Here is a 13,394-nt window from a genome sequence, read left to right as displayed (position 1 = left end):
GTCTCTCTTCCTTGTCTTGTAAAGTCACCAGTCCCCTTCCCATGGTAAACCATTAATCCATTAACCCATTAATCTATTAATTCATGAATGCTCAAGACCCCATCACCTGTTAAAGGCTCTACCTCTCAACACTGCCACATTGGGGACTGAGTTTCAACATGGGTTATGGAAGGAACAAACATTCAAATCATAGCCTTTGATTAAAACAAATAGTTTTGAAGGATTTATAATGAAAAGCAATAGCTCCTTTCCCAAACTGTCCGGAATCCCAGCCCTCCTCTCCAGGAAGCAACCACTTTTAGCTTCTTTTTATAACTTTCGAGGAATAACCTCCATATCTCAAATATTAATAATAATTCTTTCCTGATAGTTCTTGATTTATGAACTTTGGACACAGAGAGTCATGACCACTCTTCCCCACTTCTGCTACCAACTTCTGGCAACTCTCCTTTTATTTTTTTTTACGTAATCAAGGGTGATAATATTTACATTTTGTTCTATAAACATAGTCTTCTGAGCCATGTCTCTAGGATAGTTGGAAAGGTCAAAAACAAATAAACAGAATTTACATTAGTAAGGTGATGTCCTTTGCTACAATTCTGAGTGGCATGTTATGATTGTATTTCCTTCCCCTCAGTTCTTAGTCACAACCTTTGGACTCTTAAAGGATAGTGTTCCCAGTGTCACCATTGATGGAATTCTCCATTCTTTTATTCCAGTGATTATTCAAAATTATGCCACATTTTATTTTTCTTATAGAAATTTCTACATTTCTCCCAGATTTTCAGATTACATTTCTTTCTTTCTTTCTTTTTTTTTTTTTTAGAATTTATTTATTTATTTTTGAGACAGAGTCTCACTCTGTTGCCGGGACTACAGTGCCGTGGCGTCAGCCTAGCTCACAGCAACCTCAAAGTCCTGGGCTCAAGCAATCCTACTGCCTCAGCCTCCCCAGTAGCTGGGACTACAGGCATGCACCACCATGCCCGGCTAATTTTTTCTATATATTTTTAGTTGTCCATATAATTTCTTCTATTTTTAGTAGAGACAGGGTCTCTCTCTTGGTCAGGCTGGTCTCAAACTCCTGAACTCAAAGGATCCTCCCGCCTTGGCCTCCCAGAGTGCTAGGATTACAGGTATAAGCCACCGCGCCCGGCCTGCCTTTCTTTTTTCTTGAAAGGAAAATAAAACATGTACCTTCTTTATCGTGCATTTAATATCTTTTATCTTATTTATTTTTTCTCAGTCTATTGCTTGGAACCCTCTTCATTCTTCTCTTGAAGTCACAAAATTACTCCTCTATTTTGCTACACAGCTGTTTTCCTAGGATGGGTAACTTCCATCATTTTCTATAACTCACATTTTACCCTCTAGTTTTGCTGGGGTACATCCTCAGGCAATTTCAGAAAGGCTAAGAGGTAAGTCATTGCACACATTGAAAATTATTTTGTTCTCAAACTTGATTATTTGGTTGGAAAGAGAATTCAGTCAAATTAAAATGGCTGTCAGGATTTTTATAGTTTTGTTCTCTCATCCCCCAACATCTATTGTGTAAATGAGAAGTTATTTATTGTGGGACTCTTGTTTTTTTCTCACTGAAGGCTTTTGGGATCTCTTTATTCTCAGTGTGCTGAAATTTCTCAATGATGTGCCTTGGTGGGTTTTGATTTTGTTTTTGTTTTGTTGTTGCTTTTTTTCATTTGTCCTGATTGGCACTTTGCAATTTAAGTTATTATCCTATTTTACTATGGTAAATTTTTTAGTTTTTTAAAAAATAATTTTCTCCTAAATTTTGTTGCTCATATGTTTATTTTTTGTGTTCTTTTTCTGGAATTCCTACTTGTTGGATGCTAGATCTTCTGCATTGCCTCTCTGTTTTTGTCTTTTTCTTTGATATATTGGATTGTGTTGGCTTTTTGTCTACATCTGGTGAGGATTCCTTGACTTTATCATCAAATCCTTAAATTGGTTGACTCATACAAATTGCTATTTTCTTATGTCAAAAATAGTTAAATATCAGCAATTTCACATGGTTTAATGTATTAGATCATTAAATATGAAATGTCCAATTTTGAATCAAAAGTTTATTTTATTATATCTCAAGAAGCAGCACAATGACTCAAAGTATGCACCTAAACTATCAACATGGTTTCGCCATCTTAACAGTAGCTTGTTTATGCCAGCAGTCAAGAAACCTGGAAAGCAAGTGGCTATAAAATCATGAAAGGTGTTTTCCACAGCTTGTTGAGAATTGAATATTTTTCCTTGCAAGAAATGGTCCAAAGCTGAAAGAAGTGGTAGTCAGTTGGTACAAGGTCTGGTGAATATGGTAGATGACAGAGAGTTTCTAAGTCCAGCCTCTGTAGCTTGAGCAGTGTTGTTTGTGCAACATGTGGTTGAATGTTGTCTTGCAAGAGGATCAGTCTGTCTCTATTGACCAATCTCAGTTGCTTAATCACAAGCGTCCTCAATATTTCGTCCAGTTGGTTGCAGTAGACATTCACTGTAATGGATTCACCGGGTTTCATGAAGCTGTAGTGTATAATACCAGCACTGGACCACCAAACAGACACCATTAGCTTTTTGTGATGAATATTCAGTTTTGGACGGTGTTTCAGCACTTCATCTTTATCCAACCATTGTGCTGAACGCTTGTGATTGTCAAAAAGAATCCCTTTTTATCACACATAACAATACAGTGTAGAAATACTTTGACTTTATGTCCTGGCAGCAAAGAAAGGCAAGTTTTGAGATGATTTCTCATCTGATTCTCGTTTAATTCATGCAGAACCCATCTATCCAGCTTCTTTACCTTGCCCATTTGTTTCAAATGGTCCAATATTGTTGCAATAGTAATGCTAAACCTTGCTGCTAATCCATGCGTAGGTTGAGATGGATTCACTTCTACTACAGCTTTCAACTCATCATCATCCACCTTGATCTCAGGTCACCCACGTGGCTCATTTTCAAAATTAAAATCAACAGAGTAGAACTTCTCAGACCATCCACATATACTGTGTGTTCATTAGCCACATCCTTCCCAAACGCTTTGTTGATATTTTGAGCTGTCTGTTCTGCATTGGTTCTACGATGGAACTCATACTTGAAAATAACACGACTTTTTGAGCTATGCATGGTTTCACAAAAATTGCTCTAACAAAGAAAATTTGAAAGATAATCACAAGCCAAACCATGCGTTTGAAAGAATGAGGATGTACCTTCACAATAAAAATAAAACAAGAAGTGTCAAAGTGAAATGTCAGAGATAACAACTAACTTAGTACTTAAGAAAATCGAAAATCAGACAATTCATACTTACTAACCTAATACCATCAAAGTTTTATTTTTTAACCCTAATTTTAATTTCCAACAGTTGATTCCTGTCCAGTGATTATTTCTTTTTATACCATCTTATTCTTTTTTTTTTTTTGTATGGAGTGTAGAGTCAGTGTCTATTTAAGAATGGGGCAGTAGGAGGGCTGACTCGGCTCTGCACCAGGCTTGCTAAGTGGTGGGCCTGACTTCAGGTTGAAGGCTGGTAGCTGGCATTTCTCTAGGAGGCATATAAGCACCAGCATGAATCAGACTTTACTAGGAAGGGTCAGCACACATGTTAATTGATCCAGTTTTCCCCAGACAGTTCAATTCCATTTCTCTAGAAGAGGACTCTGATTTTTGCCTGGGGAAAAAATTTCTGACTACCTACCAGAAGAAAAGATGGTTGACTGATTCACATACATGCCTTCAAATAATTCCCCACTTTTTGCTCACATTCTTATCATTGTGCTACATCACACTGGCTTCTTTACTGTTTTACTGGGCAGTTCTATACCATCTTATAGTCCTTCATCTTGGAAGGAAAGAAAACAGATATTAATATACTAACCCCCTCTCCACAACCTGCTCAAAATTTGTTTCTCCGGGAATTTGCCCTGTTAATGGCATGGGTACAAATGTATGCACATAACATCTTATGCTCCAGCTTGAAAAATAAGGGTCTAGCATAACTATCTTAACATCTGGGAGCCTTTCAAAGATTTTCAAGAACCAGGGAGGTTAAATGATCAGATGTGGGTAATCCTATTGAAGAGGAGAACCAATGACCCCAAAGTTCTCCCCGCCACCATAGTGTAAATTCAACCATTCATGCCTTTGCACTAACAATTGTCCTTAAACAAAACAAAACAAAACAAAACAAAACTACATTGTTTTTTGTTTTACTGGTTATAACGTTAACCTGTGTAGATTGTGGAAAATGTGGGAAATGCTTGAAAACACAAAGAAGAAAATAAAGGTAACTCCAATCTTGCTACCCTGAGATAAACATTTTTAAAACTTTAGCATTTTATGTTTTCTGCGTCTAGGTATAAATACATTTTTTTTGTTTAACAAAAATGGGATCGTATTAGAGATACTGTTTTGCAACTTGCTTTCTTCAAATGAGTTTTTTGACCTGAACGTTTTCTTTCTTATACAAGCAGTTACCGCCAAGAGAGCAGAAGCCTTAAACAATTGAATTTAATAGTGACAGGGAGTACTAAGTTCCTGTCACTGGGATGACTAATGCGAAGGCACTGAGGCAGGGGGTCCCGAGGAGACAGTAGAGGGTGCTTTGAAGCAAGGGTGCACTGGGTTTGTCTGGAGAGGGTGCATGTGAGAGGGGAAGGAGATGAAGGGGGAGGTTATGATTCTGGGCAGGTGGGAGCAGCTTCGGGGTGCTCTGTGGCTTGTGATCATCCCTCAAGGCCTGGCCAGAATGAGCAAATTGGCCTCAGATATGAAGAGTAACTAGAGTTTCCTAAGCACTTTCTAGGTGCTGGGCATTGTGCTCTAGATTTGCCATTTTAATCCTTTCAACAACCAAATGAGTGAGTTTACATGATTCCATTTGAAGGATGAGGGCACAGAGATTCAGAGGCTAAGAAACTTGTCTAAGTGTGGTAGATTGCATTTGCCCAAAAATGGCCATGGTATCTCTGGTGCCACCTGCTTTTCCAAATGCCATCATTCTCCTTGTCATGGTGTCTGTTTCCTCTCACTGTGAACATGAGCAAGCCTTTGTGACTGCTGTGATGAATAGTGCACTGTGGAAATGTCACTACCTGACTTGCAAGGCTGGGTTTATAAAGGCAGAACAGCATCTTACTGTCTCCCTGTGGATTCTCGCCCTTGGAACCCAAGCACTATGTTGTAAGGAAGCCCAGGCTCTGTGAAGAGGCCACATGTTGGTGTTCTGGCTAACAGCTCCAATTTAGGTCCCAGCCAGCAGCTGGCATCAATCACCAGACATGTGACAAAAGAAGCCTTCAGATGATTCTGCACCTCAGCTGTTGAGTCACCCTCATCCTTCCCGTCTTCCAGCTGAGGCATCAGACATTGTAGAACAGAGACAATTGCCTCCATTATGCACTGTGCAAATTCCTGACCCACAGAGTCCACGAGTGTGAAAGATGTATGCCACTAAACTTTGAGGTAACTTGTTACACAGCGATAGATCACAGTATGTTAGGCACATGTAGAACCCAGCTCTCTCTACCTTCAGCATCTCTGCTTTTTGCCATCAGGCTCTACCATGCAGTGTGAAGACTACTGTATTAGCCTGCTAGGCCTGCTATAACAAAGTACCACATGCTGGGTGGCTTAAACAACGGACATTTATTTCTCACAATTCTGGAGGGTAGAAGTCTGATGATCAAGGTGTCTGCAGGGTTGGTTTCTTCTGGGGCCTCTCTTGTTGGCTTGTAGGTGTCTGTCTTCTATGTCTTCATGTCTTCTGTGCATGTCTGTGTCCTAATCTTGTCTTGTAAGGACACCAGTTGTATTGGATTAGAGCCCCACATACGATCTCAGTTTACCTTAATTGCATCTCTGAAGGCCCTATCTCCAGATATAGTCACATTCTGAGGTAAGAGGGGTTAGAGCTCAATATACAAGTTTTGGGAGGACACAATTGAGCCCCTAACAATTATGCCCAGGGCTTTCTAGATGTCTGCAAGGCTGGAGGTCTGGCTCCTACCCCATTTTTCTAGCCTCTGGCCTCATCCATTCACCTTCTAGAGCAGCCAGGGCTGGGGAACCCGAGGTCTTGGGGCCACGTGTGGCCTTCTGGATCCTTGCGTGTGGCCTTTTGACTGAATCTAGATTTTACAGAACAAATCCTTTTCGGTTGAGAGGCCGCGCTTGGGGATCTGGAGGGCCACACATGGCCTTGGGGCTGCAGGTTCCTGGGTGCACATTGGAGTCATCTGGTGAGCTCAAATAGCCCAGCCCTACCCCAGACCAATTAAAGCAGCATCTCTGGGGTAGGACCTGGGCATCGGCATGTTTTAAAAGTCATTCCTTTGTGATTCTAATATGCAGCCAGGGTTCAGGTCTACCGCCCTAAGGGTCAAAGAGAGTCTAAGAGAGCAGGGAGCCAGGGAATGGGTCTGTCACCTGTGGGAGCAACTGCTGCTTTGGTGAGAGGGAGAGAAATGAAAATCAGAAGAACCTGGCATGTTTCACACACCTCCTCACAGTATGAAGAGGATGGGGTGTTACGGGGAATAAAAAACAGAAGAGGTAGAGACATAACCATCCCACTCCTTAAAATGTGAAATTCCATCACATGAAATTAGAGACAAAACAAAAAAATAGAAAAGCTGGAAAGCACAAGATATTTAGTGGAAGGGAAGAAACAGATGAATAAGTAGGGGTTGGCATGAGTCTCCTCTATTTTACAGCCTGGTTTTCATGTTTTACTTTGGAAATTTCCAACTGAGCAGAATTTATTGACTCTATTTTATAAAATGCAAAAATCAACTGTCAGCTTTCTTGTTCAGCTGCTGAGCTCGCCACCTGACCCGTCAGAAATCACAAGCTCGAGGTCAGAAGCTAGAGCTGCACCAGCCTGTCCCCGACCAGCCTCGTCCTTGGCCACAAACGCCCTGCAAGCCTCTCCTCTGGATGGATTTTTCTCTCTTTCTCATTCCCGGCCTTCCCCTTCGGCTGTGTCTGGGGCTGGATGTGGCTTGCGAATTGACACGGGGGATGTTGCCTATTCCTGAAGTCATTTATATTGGTATTACTACAGTAAATTCTTTATGAAATAAAAATCAATAGTCACCGACATCCTGAGTAGTGAGGAAAATAATTGTTTATGGCACTCAGCTTAAGCTGTTCTGGTAATCACGTTGAAAAATACAATATTTATTCATTAGATCAAATTTAATGAGGCCTCCTGGCAGTAATTATAAAAATTACTGTAGCAGTAAATTACTAATGAGTTGTGATGTGCTTCCTACCTGTGAAGAAGGACTGGGGGTTGCAAAAGCCTGCTACCCAGATGAGCAGGAAAGGGCGGGAGCCCCGCGGCCCGCGCTGCTCTCTCACCCGGGCAGGGAAGGATCAGTGTGCCCAGACCACAAAAGCAAACAAGAGAAAAGACCGAGGACACCCAACCAGGGGGATTCTTGCCGCCGTTGGAGCGGGATCAAGATTACAGCATTCTTTTTCCCAAAGGTGAGCATCGGCTCAGCGCCTCGGTGTTGCTGGCATGCTGGGGTCGCAGAGGAACGCTCATCTGACGCCTGGGAAAGGACAGAGCCTCTTATTAAGGCTGGGAAATGATTCCAGGCACATGCTGCCCTTCAAGTCTGAGGACTTGACTCTGACCACCCCTGTGCAGGTTCTGCTTCTGCTCTGTTCTTTCAAAACCGGCCGCGGAGCATGGCGTCTGCTCTAATGCCAGCACAGTTGATGGTTTTTACAAGCTCCTGGGGGTTTCTTCCTCCTCCGAAGTACCAGAACTGGCTAGAATTTTTGCTCTTTTATTTATAGCAGGGAGCTAAGTTTTGTTTTTTTTTGTTGTTGTTGTTTTTTTTTTTGTTAAGGATGCAAGTAATTAATTTTGATTGAGAGCCTATATATAAAAAAGCCAGAAAATCAGATCTGAGAGCAGGCACTGTTTTTTAAAAAACACATGAACAGAGTTAAATGGAAACATTAAATCTCGGGAGGTATGGCTGGACACAGCTTTGTTGTGCAGGTTTCTGGATTAACATGTTATGGATGGTGGAGACCAGCTTTGCCACCTAAGAGGGCTAGGTCAGTTCACCCCCAGCAGCCTTTGTTCCCCAGACACAGCTGAGGCCTGCCGACGAGGCACTGGCCACGCCAGGCTGGGGCCTCCCACCCCACGGGCAGCTGCAGTCTGGTAGCCACAGAAACACCCTCTGAAGCCTCAGCACAGCGTTCCCCTCCAAAGCGTGTCTGAATAGCAGGCAGACTGTCGTCTGGAGTGACAGCTATCTATTCAGGTAGTGGCTGCTATTGTCTTCTCACTTGTAACACCGAGAGGATTTTTGTTTAACTTTAAGAATTCTGACAGCATCTCAGAATGTCGTACTCCCAGCGGGTCCAACCCCTCCTCTCACGGGGAGGGCACAATGACATTAGAGTGTACATTTTTTTCTTTAAATTGCAGATGCCTTAAAATGAGATTGTCAGGTTTGTTGGCTTGTCAGACTAAAGTATCAAGATTGTCACAGTGTATTATATCACTATAATATGATCATTGTACACGAAACTAATGAATAATATTGTACTTAGTGGTGGGACGGAGTCACATTAACATTAAAAACGGGGAGCAGCCTCGCGTTGTGCCCGGGAGTCTGGGGAGGATGGCGACCCTGAGGCATGGAAGGCCGGAGTCGCCGTGCTCGGGGAAGGTCAGGAAGCCCTCTGTGGAGAGGGAGGGAGGGAGGCGGGCAGCTGGGGCCGCGCTGGGGAGACCAGAGCAGGAGGGAGACTGGGGGGTCCTCAGGGAGGCTGATCGAAGCGTTGGCACTCCAAAAATGGTTTTTGAAGGAAGGAGAAAATGTCAGTTGTGAGTTTTCTTCACAATTAGACTCGCACGCAGCTACGCTGGAAGCAATCCGGAGAGGACGCGATTGAAGCTGCAGTGTTACTTCAGTGTCTGCCTCGCGCAGGCCCTCCTGGACCACTCATTCGTCCATGCGTCCATCACATGCTAATGCGCCCTACTACGCGCCAGGCACCGTGGGCATCTAATGGCCTAGGAGCAGGTGCAGCCCTGCCTTTGTAAGGTTCAAATGCAGCAATGCAGACGATAACAAGGACGTGGACTGAGCAACACACAGTGTCCCTGAGGGATAAGTGCTATGAAGGAAAACAGAAAGGGGGAGGCCTAACTTATTTTGAGGAAGTGACTGAAGCTGAGCGCACAAAGGGTGAGAAAGAGTTAGGATGGGAAAGCGCATTGGAGGCAAAGGAAGCAGAAGCTTAGCGCTCCTGGAACTGAAGGAGGGCCAAGGGACCGGACGGAAATGGGGGACGTGGCCTCTGGGGTCAGATGGACCCTGGTTTGAGTTTGGGCCACTTTGTGTCTCTGAGTTGTAAAGGTTTAAATAATGTCACCTGTCAGGCCCTCAGCACAGGCCCTGGTGCACAGTAGAAATTCAACACCCGGAAACAATCCTCATGGTTACTGAGGGCAGGCTGGTGAGCTTATTGCTGTGTGGCAGTGTGAGGACACCCTAGTACTTGTTCCATGGTAGACAGGCCTTAGCGGGATAGGGTAGACAAAGGCACAGGCATGCGAAGACACGGCACTGCAGAGTTAGGATGCAGAAGAAAACAGAGGAGCAAGTACTCAGATTGAATCAGGATAACAATGTCCCACAGCAAACATTCATTTACTTTGTTAGCATCGAGCAACACGTGCTGTAGATTAGATTGCACATCACAGTTGATTTGAGAAGTGCCTCCTAGATTTGTTCAGTACGCAAACTTTACAACTGTACCCAGAAGCCCCAAATTCAATTCACCATCCTTTTTTGAGTGCCTACAAAGTGGTAAATTTGAAGGCTGTATTTTTTCCAAGGCAGATTGCTCTTGTGCCTACTTATTTCAGAAAGTCTGTTTCCTAAAATGGATAGAATTTACAGGGTTTATCTTTTCCGAAAGATGCAAGCGCATTCCTCTCGCTAATGTTATTGCAAACAGCACTCATGTTGGAAGGAGGAAAATTTCCCACAAGAACTGAAAGAGAAGTTAAACATTTGTACTCAGAGCCCTCCCAGAAGCCAAAGACATCAGTATTTAGTGTCGGTAGCGTTGTCTTTGCACCACCTGGGAGCTCCATTTCTCCGAACTCAGGAGCGGCATGGTTAGATGCAGCGCTTGGGAGTTTCCTCATCTCTCCTCCCTCAGCAGCACATCAAAGGCTGGTTGAGATTCATTTTGCATGGGTGGGTTTCGAACACATCGATAAACGATTAACGTGGGCCTGGCATTCGTGGAAAATGATTTGGTTAAAACACATATTTTATTCCATTTGTCTTCTTCATCTACATCTTCCCCTAGTAATTCTTGATGTTCGTCATTGTCATTGGGAGTGCAGTGTACATCATTAGTATTCCTGCTAGGTATGACATGGCTTTTTCTAACCTGTACTTTAGGAAGATCATAAGCTCTTATTTTCTGAGAATTTTCATCTGGAGGAAAAGCATTCTCCGATGGGTCCACTGAGCTTTGTAACCAAAATGGCTGAACAAATGAGAGGTGGGAATTCTAAACTGGCTTATCACTTCAAAATGCATAAGCCAGGGCGTGCTGGGGAGGGGAGAACAGCGAAGAAGCAGAAAGAGAGCAGAAACGGGCTGGAGACTCACCAGTCCTGCCAGGTAGGGCTTTGTCTGGCCCAGACTGTCTCTGGTACGCGAGGGCACACGCACATTCTCACGCAGCTCCACTCTCCCTTGCCTTCAAGCCTGCTGCCCCCGAGCTCTTTTTAGAGTGCCAGGTCTGAGTGTGGCTGAAAGAGCCATCTGCAGAGCCTGCTCCACGCACATGGTCAGCTCTTTGTGGACGCTGCTTACTGGGGGGACTTTAGAACTCAGCCTCTTTGTCCCACAGACCGCATACTTCTGTGGGCTTTTTCCCCCTAAATTGAACCACTCCTGTCCCTAATTGTGTCACTCCTGCTGTCACCTCTAGCCATCAGAGCCGGTGGCATGGTTCTGATTGTGTTGCAATGCGTCCTTGAAGCATTCTTTTTGTTTGTGTTCAATGGCTCTCCTTCAGCTCACAACACAGTGGTGGCAATGGTTTCCTAGGGTCACCCATTCTCCTCTGAGGACCAGCCCAGAAAAGCTCAGTCATAATGAACAGGGCTTCAGACGGATGGACACACACACACGGGCTTGAGAGCCCTCCTGGCTTCGGCCACTCTAACAAGATTTTGTCATTTGTGGCTTTTGCACATTGGAAAAACTTTCATCTCTGAGTTTCTATGGGCTATAAATACTTGGTAGGTTAGAAAGGAATCATTCAGAACATGAAATAAACATAACCTGGCACGTACACAGCAACACACCTCAACGGAGCCCTTCAACTTCTAGGCCAGAGCTGCAGGAATCTGAGACGGAGTTTCCTTCATCCTGTCTCGCGTTCACTTCCCTCCCAGGCTGGACACTGCTCTGGTTTATGACTCTTTGGGTTGGATATTTTCCTAATGAGGCAGGAGGATTAGGTCTCCATGTTACTTACACCTTTTAACCATGAAGTGAAAACTGTTGATTTGGTTGGGATGGGGGGAAATTTTTAGAATGTATGGAAAACATGATACAGATATTATATAGCGCAAACTGAGAAGAGTTTGGCAGAGGGAAATTCTATCTTGATTCTGAAAAGTCACTACAAGCCTGGTCTTTATGGCTTAATTTTTTTCTAAATAATTGCTTTACTATTTTTTCAAATTATAAAAGAAATATGGGATTGCTGGAAAACATTTAAGATAGAAGGATAGACTGAGAAAAATAAAAACCAATGATAGCTTCCAAAGACAGTATTCTTAACAGCTTGGTCCTGTGGTGTTTTATTGTTTGTTTGTTTGTTTTTAAATTGAGGTATAATGTACATACAGAAAAGTGCACAACGCTTAAGTGAACAGCTCAACATTTAAAAAAATCTTTAAAAATCCTATATGTCCATGTCACCATCATCTAGATAAAAATATTTCTCATACCCTAGCAAACTCTGTCGGATCCTCTCCTGGTAGTACTGGCTCCGAGATCTCCTCCAGAGGTAACCACTTTCTGATCTCATGCTTATCCTTTTATAAATGTATAGTTTTTTAAATAATATATATAATCTCATATTTGTATACTTTGTTATCTCTATATTTTAGCTTTTACACTTTTTTTGTAAAAATGTGTGCTATAGCTAAATGTAAAAGCTAAAATATAGAGATAACAAAGTATACAAATGTGAGATTATATATATTTTTAAAAAACTATACATTTATAAAAGGATAAGTACACATTTTTACAAAAATGGCTCAAACTACACAGTATTGTAATCTGATACTTTTTATAATAGCATAATAAAAATACAAATGTTTATTGTATAATACTTATAAAATAAAATTTTTATACAATATCACTTTATATAATATCAATAAAATCTCACATTTATACTATGTGTAAATTTATAATTTATATAATTGTCACATATGTTATCTTTCTGTCAATAAATATAAACCAAACAATCACTTTGAATGACTGCATCCCATTGTTAGGTTTAACATAATTTGTAAACTATTTTCCTACTCATGGACATTTAGCATTGTTCCCTTGTGATTATATTTAAAAATTACCATTAGGGTAAAATCTATGAATGAACTTATTTCAAAGGCTTTGTAATCCTATTTTGCTAATCATGAGGGTTCTTAAATGCTTCAACATTTTTATATTGTCCATCTCTTTTGTTCCATTTCTTTCTCTAGCGTGTATTCATCTTGTGGCACATGCTAAAGGACAGTGAGTGTGTGCATTCTGTGTTATTATTATTCTAGTGGGCCCAATCCAGCCCAACCTTGGAGCAGGAGATGTAAAGTATGTTTGGATCCACGCACCATGTCGTGTAGTTTTAAAAGTCATTAAAAAATTCTCACCAGATTTCATTTCTAGTTGTTGGAGAATTTCTTCACAGATCATTCAATTCTTTCAATTTACAGGGGAAAAAAAATGTATCTTGCTCAAGTCCTCTGATTGAGTGAAGTTGTTGTAATGTCACCCCTTCCACTTGACTGGAAAGCACCTCCATGAATACACACAGTACATTTCTTTCCGCTCTAATCCATGAATATCACTGCCCTTGTTTCTCCGTCCCAACCCCCAGGCTTTTGTGTAATACTCCATGCTTTTTATTAGAAGTTAGATTCTGACAAAACTCCAGTGCTGTGGGTTGGCACGTCTGCTGAATTTTCAAATCAGGGGTTCATTTTCCTGGTCAGTTATTTAATTTATTTTTAAAAGACATCTTTTATTTTCAGTCAAAAAAAGACAAGTAAAAATAATTCTCAGAGATACATGTTTAAAGTAAAAGGGGTT

This window comes from Eulemur rufifrons, chromosome 1 (assembly GCF_041146395.1).
Source record: "Eulemur rufifrons isolate Redbay chromosome 1, OSU_ERuf_1, whole genome shotgun sequence".
NCBI classification, from domain to species: Eukaryota; Metazoa; Chordata; class Mammalia; order Primates; family Lemuridae; genus Eulemur; species Eulemur rufifrons.
The sequence above is the reverse complement of the archived record's forward strand: the minus strand, read 5'-3'. Positions refer to the sequence as shown.